This window comes from Ostrea edulis, chromosome 2, assembly GCF_947568905.1.
Source record: "Ostrea edulis chromosome 2, xbOstEdul1.1, whole genome shotgun sequence".
Taxonomy (NCBI): Eukaryota; Metazoa; Mollusca; class Bivalvia; order Ostreida; family Ostreidae; genus Ostrea; species Ostrea edulis.
Window position 1 is genome coordinate 46,009,279 of NC_079165.1, and position 8,506 is coordinate 46,017,784.

The 8,506-nt window shown below is 39.1% G+C and overlaps 1 long non-coding RNA gene across 1 annotated transcript in view; it reads left to right on the forward strand.

Annotated features, from left to right (window-relative positions):
• LOC125678749 (uncharacterized) overlaps positions 1 to 5,782 on the forward strand; it is a 15,455-nt gene extending 9,673 nt beyond the window's left edge. The window contains exon 3 of the long non-coding RNA XR_007371592.2: positions 4,801 to 5,782. This is a non-coding gene — a long non-coding RNA (uncharacterized LOC125678749). The remainder of the gene's footprint in view (positions 1 to 4,800) is intronic.
• Positions 5,783 to 8,506: the final 2,724 nt, after the last annotated feature.

Genomic DNA, 8,506 nt, shown 5'->3' on the forward strand with positions numbered 1-8,506 from the left:
CTTTGCATTGGAATCTCCCATCAAGATGTTTGTGTCTCATTTGCAGGCACGTAACACGACTTATTTTTCCTCAGCAGCATCAACTGTTGACATGGTCTGCCATTTTAATGAAAGCACTACATACCCGATAGACTTAAAATCTCAAATACCTGGAATTGATCAAAACATTATTCTTGTGATATTGCACCTAGAGAAGGAAATTGAACATTATTTTTTGGCTTTCTTAATTTTTTGTTTTGTTTACTTTATTTCCTTTAGATTACTGGGTAATTACTGGGTATTTTTACCCACCTCATGAAAATTTTAGATATTTTTTGGTCTGTAGTGCGTTTTTTTAAATGGCAGATGTTTTGTAAAATAAGCGACCCAGATACAGCGGACATAGCGAACTTTATTAAGGTATTAGGAAGTAAGTAGCGTATAATTTATGTGAAATTTTAATTGACAGGTCCGAAATCTTCCACACTTGTCTGAATTTCGCTGCTGTCATAGGCGAGAAACGACTCTGTGACCTGGACTGGTAAATGTCCTAGTAAAAATGAACAAGTGAAATCGAGAGAACGATGACGTATATCTTTGTTATTTTAAGAATCTGTGACTTGAAATATGGCATACAAGTAGTTAAAACATTAATCTATGCGAGGAGACCGGCAAATTACGTACAGTGTACCTAATTTAAGATTTTGTAGGCATTCGAAGCGAGTGATTAGTTGTTTTTTTGGTGTTTTTTTTTTTTATATCTGGGTCACAGTTAGACCCCTTTCTATATTTATGGTATCACAGGGTTCGGGCCCAAAACGGGCTTAGCCCCTGTGTCCTTGACTTGTGAAGATGACGTCGCGTGTTTAAAAACATTGGTCAATAGGAACATGGAAGGGTTTCCGTTAAAATAATGATTTATATTAATCATAAGAAGTAGGGAAAAACATCATATTTGAAAAGCGAGAGGTTTGACACAATCTAAGCAAACTTGTGTATGTAATATAATAGGAGTAAATTCCGAGAATTAGGTCACCGAGAATTTAACGGCAGCTTGTTAGTTCCGTTTACTCCTATGTAATACTATATAACACAAGTTTGCTCAAATCATGTCAAACCCCGTGTATCTAAATATGTTTCTACACAATGACTTTGCTGTCATTCAAAATCACATGATGTAAATAAACCGGACGCGACAGCTCAGTGGTAGAGTGTTCGCCTCGTAACCAGGAGGTCGTTGAGTAGGAGCCCCGCAGCTCAGTGGTAGAGTGTTCGCCTCGTAACCAGGTGGTCGTGAGTTCGAGCCCCGCTGCTCAGTGGTAGAGTGTTCGCCTCGTAACCAGGAGGTCGTGAGTAGGAGCCCCGAAGCTCAGTGGTAGAGTGTTCGCCTCGTAACCAGGAGGTCGTGAGTAGGAGCCCCGCTCGTGCCATGGCGCACCTCTGGTATATCCAGGGGTCCGTGTTTGCCCAACTCTCTATTTTGTATTGCTTATAGGAGTTGTAAGATTGATCACTGTTCCTCATCTTCACCTTTCATCTAAAACGTTAAGTAGTGTTTGCTCGCCAAATCTGGGCATTTAGAAGTGACGATAGTGGGGCTGCGTTCAAGATCGTAGCGGCTAGCCTAGCTGCTAGGCTAGATATCTAGGTATATTGAACGCACTGTATGAATTAACGTTTGTTATCCCTACGCAGGGCTAGTCTAGCACATCGTTCAAGATCGTAGCGTTACCGAGCCCTACGTAGCCGCTACGATCTTGAATGTGGCCCGGGTCTTTCGGATATGACCTTAAAAACGGGGATCCTGGGTCGCGGTAGGCACGCTATAAAGAACCCTCAGTGCTATGGCCCTGAGTGCTAAGCATAGGTCTAAAATGGTAGTTCACCTACAGCTAGTGACGTCTCAATATGAGTGAAAACTTCTCGACGGCATGTAAAATAATCAATCAATCAACGTGATATAAATCAAGTTCCGGTCAGCTCAGTATACTAGTATTCCGTCACGCTACAACTCCATTATTCGTAGGTATTAGTCCCTGTATGGTGTTTGGATTTAAATATGCGTTTAAAAGTACGAATCAGCATGAAGAATCCTTTGAATCTTTAAAGCGCAGTTGAGAGCAAATTGATGCATTCAAATTGTCAGTATCGAATTTTTTTTTATCATTTTATCAATACGTGTTTTAAAATACACACTTGATTAAAATGTGGAAAATGAGCTGTAGTATTTTTAATGTCTTAAAATGAATAGAAAATTGTACTATGCGTTTCTTTTCTTTTTTCTCCTTTCTTTTCAGTATTTATTTTATACTACCACCCCACCAATGAAAATTGATATAACTATGTGACTTTTTCCGGAAATTGTTTCTCCCATTAGGCCTTTTCTTTTGTTACTCCGTTTGATCCTTCTGAACCTACTGAACCTAGTCCTTGTTGCGCCCGTGGGCACATAGGGCAAGGACTAGTTTCTTCCACTCCTCTCTGTCTTTAGCAGCCTTTTCAATTTTGCCCCAGGTCATGCCAATCTCTTTCATTTCTGTTTCGACAGTTCTCCTCCAGGTGGTCTTTGGACGGCCTTGTTTTCTTTTCCCTTCTGGAGTCCATCGAAGTGAGACCCTAGTGATGTCATTGATGGGTTTCCTTAAGACATGCCCAATCCATCTCCAGCGGTATTTCATAAGTATGGTGCGCATGTCTGAGGATTTTGTTCTTGCATGTAAATTCTCATTTGTGATTTTTTCAGGCCAAAATATCTTAATTGATCCTTCTACCACGTGAATATCCTACATTAATGCGCGTACCACACGAAGTAGTTCCAGAACCCAAAGCTTTCATAATATGATGAAATGTTTAGTTCAAAATATAAACGATGCCCGCCACTACACATCTGTCAATGGTTTTATTTTCTTCCAGAAACCTTGTAAACGTTTCTAATATGCATCATCCATATTCTGAAGAAAAAAAATGGATAACAATACAGTTAACCTACAGTAACTTGGTTCTGATTTCTAAGATAATATTTTGCCCATAACTTCAGAATTCCCTCGTGTATATGTGGTTCAAAGAATTCGATAGATTATCTCCGTCAATGAAGCGTTTAGAAGTTACCAGTGCTATAAAGCATGATGCCAATCCACGGTTCAGACGTGTCGACTGCCGAAACATTGAAAATTTCCTTGATCAAAAATATTCATTTGTTGTTTTATCAAAAACAAATAAAAAGAAATAAAAGTTAATTGTAAAGATTCTTAAATATTTTTCTGTGAATTACCACACTAACCCATTAGAAAGCAATTTCGGATTTTTCCGTCATAAAAAAAAATTCATTTAATCCACATTTTTCTTTACGTAATATGGTTATAAATGCATATATTACAGACGTGTACAGTCATTAATATACATAGAGACAATGAGGTGCGTCTTTGTTGTGATGACAGTCGTCAGCTTTGTAATAGGATTTTCTTGACGTGATTATGTGCGACACCTAGTTTACTACGTATACATGTGCAATGTTGGCATACATGGAATCAAGCTTCATTGTGTGGTTATAAACCATATACATATATGCAAGAAGTGCACTAAACCATGTAAAACTTTGATAAAAACCTTCAAACTGAGAGGAGGGAGTTCAGCACACAACGAGAAATTAATCACATGACATTCAGATCTTCTTTTGGTAGGGGAGTGGGGTGGGGATGAAAAACCCACTAGTTTTATACATCATGATAAAGTGACTACACTGTTGAAGATCACTAATCACGTATCACCCCCGCCGGATCTAGATAATCGTTAATAGCCATGGTAATCAGCTGTAATTGATTAATTTAAAAGATACGCCTGAAAATCAATGCAATCAATTAAGGGAGAAAGAACTCGGCATCGTGTCTTATGATTCGTCCCGTGTTTAGGTTGTTGACACATTCTAAATGTATTAATATAACTGACTGTGACACATTTTACAGGCGCTCAATAATGTGTAGAGGATATCTTTCCGCCAAATCAATATGAAGAAATAATTATTAACCCTGCCAATCCAAAACCCACCAATAACTTTCGTATTTTCATTTAACTGTCACAAAGTAAAATATGGTAACGAAGTAAGACTTACCAATCCGTCACTAACTTGAAGTGACTTCCCAATACAATACTGAAGTTAAATCTTTGATTATCATATGTATTCTTTGTATGATAAAATCTGCAATGTATTATTTTCTTAATACAGAATCGGTATTTTGTATTTCAAAGTATTCCATAATATCAGTTTATTAAGAACTTTATGCATATAATGTTGTCGTATCTAACGTCCTTTAAAATGTCCATGTACCCATTAAAATGCATAGAAAACAAAATGATATATTGATTTGGCGGGGTTTATTTTTTGGGGGCATTGATTGGATGAACTCACTATCTGTTTCATTGCTGAATAGTAAGGGTGTAACTAAATCGAATCTTCCAATTCTTGCAATCCAAAAATGGATCAAAACCTACTAAATGTTTTTAAAACAACATTTTCCATATAAATCATGCTTCTTGCTATGGAAAATTTCCGAGTCCACAGAGCGTGTAATTACATACAATTTATTCTGACGTATACGTTCTCTAAGTCCTCATAGCGTAGTCGGGTTTACAGAGTGTTTGTAGTTTTGAGCGAGTAAGCGTTGATGGTTCGGATCTTTTTTCTGAGGAAAATTCTTTTTAATATTCTATATTCTTTTTAATATTCTTCAATTTTCTCAAGTTTTATTCAGTGAAGTACAGCGTAATGTTTACAAGATTAATTTCCTATAATATTTCTAAGATATTTTTTTGTTTTACATTCAGGTTAAAATTGTATCAAGATATTGCAGCAATACCTTGCTCACTCTGTGGATAAAGTACACTGTCGACATTGTGGGTGGTGCTGTGATTTAGCTGAACATGGCTCAATCAGATCATTTGATGGAGCACGTGAACTTGTGTTTATACCACCCCATACATGAACTTTGTTCTGAAAAGCAACAATAGTTGCTGATTTTGATGGAGGGAATACAGCGGTTCCACCTTTTCAATGAAATTAATACATATTATGATCAGTGATATGGTATACATTTCATTGTTATACATGTACAAATGAGGGTTATCTTCAAAGATGATAAATCGAAAGGAAATTTCATGTCTAATTTGAGAAATCTGGGACAGGCTAAGGAGCCTCTCTGCAATTTTAGCATCGCCTATGGTATGACACAAAAGAAAGGCAGAGAAACAAAGAGAAATGGAAGAAACAAAGGGAAAAATCCCCTAGAAAGACAGCCTCTGAGGAGTTCAAATATTCCTGGTGAGGGGTCCAACCTGGGACAGAAGAGTCATCAAAATAAGGAAGGAAGACAAAAACATAAATAGTGATTAAGACTTCGGGCAAGGCGAAGGTTTTTAATGAGCTACATGTATATACTATTTTTTTAAAAATACAAATGCAGACAGCTTGCTAAACAAATTGGATGAGTGAAAACCCAACCCCAAAATTAAAATACGGATTTCTAAAATGATAATGGATGAAGGGACTAGAACTTGAGGATTTTCAGAATCTCAGAAAAAAACATTGTAGACTCAATATTAGGTTGGTTGGTTGTATATTTTGTTGTTTAACGTCCCGCTCGAGAATTTTTCACACATATGGAGAGTTAACATTGCCGGTGAAGGACTGCAAAATTTAGGCCTATGCTTGGCGCTTACAGCCTTTGGGCAGAGAGGGATATTTATCGTGCCACACCTGCTGTTTTTAAAGACTATATATTCTGAAGTTCAATTGTAAAAGTTAACCTCTTCGTAAAACTTGAGTTGACAATAGATTAGAAACGGCTGACTTTTACAATTTAAAGGGATCGTCTCCAACTACAGAAATTGAACCGAAATAAATACATGTATATAAACTGCTTCATAAAAACACCAAAAACGACAATTATGTTTAGTGACTCTTATATTCTCTCTACATTCGTTCGACACTTTCGCAATGCATTACTCGTTTTGACATTTAATTAAGTTAAATGTTAACTGTGAATGAGAAGCTGAGAACTGCATAAATTGCCATAAAAAGACAAGATTACTGTATATCATAAGCGTACCACAGCGCACTCAATCATTTCTAAATAATGTGTCAGCAGTCTTGAAAACTTAAAAGTTCTCTATTCATTACATCTTGGGTTTATGGCTTTCCCAGGAACAAAGCAACCTCCACCTAACCACACATACCTTTGAACGGCAGCTCTATACTAGAATCAAAATTTGAGGGTGCAGTCTTGTCGAGATATATTTTGTCATAGCTCCCCCTAATTAAAAAAACCCCCACAAGGTAACGTTTTGTACACCTCTCTTTCGTGTTGAAACTCTAGGTCTAAATGTGAAGACAATCAATACGTCATGTGTATATTGTATACATGTATATCAAAATACACTGCAGAATCAATGATATTTGTGGTAACTCAGTTTTCCTTGATTTAGGGTTTCCTTTTTTCCACAAATTTATGACACCCCAAGTTTGAATATCACACACACACGAATAGTGAAGATAGGAACAGTGATCAATCTCACAATTCCCACAAGGAAAATAAAGAGTTGGGCAAACATGGACCCATGGGCATACCAGAGGTGGGATCAGGTGGCCAGGAAGAGTAATTAGGCCCTGTCGACCGGTCATACCGGCCGTGAGCCCTATGTCTTGATCAGGTAAACGCATAAATACCTTGAAAAGCTTGACTTAAATAGTATACTGATTCTGAAAAAATCCGGCCGAATCGAACTAGGCGAGTCGCGCTAAGAATCAAGTGACCCGGCTACAGTACAGTAACGAAATTGTTGACCTTCTATTGTATAAACATTATTCCACATAGAAATGACCAATATATTTACAAATCATGTTTATTTCACCAGAGTAAAAATTAAAAACATTTTGTCTTAGAATAAGCAACTCTCGATACTACTGTCACCAAGGATGCCAGCCTGAACTTGAAGCCGCCTTCGCCTATCAGAAATTTCCGACTCAATCGGCTTACCCGGCGGGATACGTGCCGTTCCGGTTCACAATCAAGTGTGTCGCCGGTCATCGCCGATTAACCTGGGTGCGCCGGATCGTTAAAATCAAGTATGCTAAAGAAGCATATCAACAAATACAGGTTTAAATCGCTGAAAACATGAAAACTGGCCCCCACCAAAACCGATTACTCCCTGGTATACACTGTACATTATCGATATAAGCATCTGACATGTGCTTGTCCTAAATGCCGTACTCTGTGGGGGTCCGGGTTAGAATAGGCGAGACCTGAAAAACCAAGGCCCCGTGTCACAACAGGTGTGGTACGATAAAGATTCCTCTCTGCAGAAAGGCCATAAGCGCAGAGCATAGACCTAATTTTTGCTGCCCTTCACCGGCAATGGTGATGTCTCCATACGAGTGAAAAATTCTCGAGTGTGACGTTAAATAATATACAACAACTGAATGCCGTAAAAGTTTTGAATTTTGCAAGTACCACTCCCAAATTTTTCATATTTGGAGTTGGCCCCTTTAAATTCGTCAATTGTAAAAGTAAGCCTCTTCGTAAAACTACAATATTAAATACCGGTATGCATGGTGTCCGGATAGGGCCATTTGCAAAAGCGTAACTGCGCGTTAGTCACAACAACCCGTCACGCCAACAAGCAACGCGCCTTCGCGCTTTCACGCCAACAAGCAACGCACCTTCGCGCTCTCACGACAACAAGCAACACGGCGCGAAGGCGTATTGTTTGTTGGCATGACGGTGCGAAGGCGCGTTGCTTGTTGGCGTGACGGCGCGAAGGTGTGTTGCTTGTTGGCGTGAGAGCGCGAAGGCGCGTTGCTTGTCTGCGCGAAGGCGCGTTGCATGTTGGCGTGAGAGCGCGAAGGCGCGTTGCTTGTTGGCGTGTTGTGACTAACGCGCAGTCACGCTTTTGCAAATGGCCCTATCCGGACACCATAGTTATGTTTATTTATACATACACGTATATATTATGTTCCCCTCTGGTATCTAAGAAAGTTGCATTGTTCCATATAATTATGAACCTTTGACGATTTTTCTTGCAAGTATTATATTTCTTGTACCTCAAGTTGGAGCGAGTTTGACAGGTGCAGACGCACAATTATTATTTCAATTGTAATCTGTTGTAATCCTGCGAGTTTTGGTAAGGGCAGCGAGGAAAGCAAAAGAAAAGAGTCCGTATTACAGGACAAAAGCAGTAAATTCGGCCGTAAATTACCGTCCTAGAAATCGGCGAGTAGTAGGTACAGTGACTCGTGCCAACTCCGCCATATTGCAACCCAATGAGACACAAATTGCAGCTCCGGGGGTGATGCAGGGTTCAAGACCGGCAATGTTTCAAGGTGCAGTTTCGGTGGTTATGCAGAGTGTGGCACCATTGTTGTTACCAAATAGGCCTACAGCACCGGCGGTGACGCAGACTGCAACGCAGACGGAGGCACTGGTCGGGATCCAGCCTGCTTCGAGCCCATCTACATTGACTGCCTTAACTTTCAAGG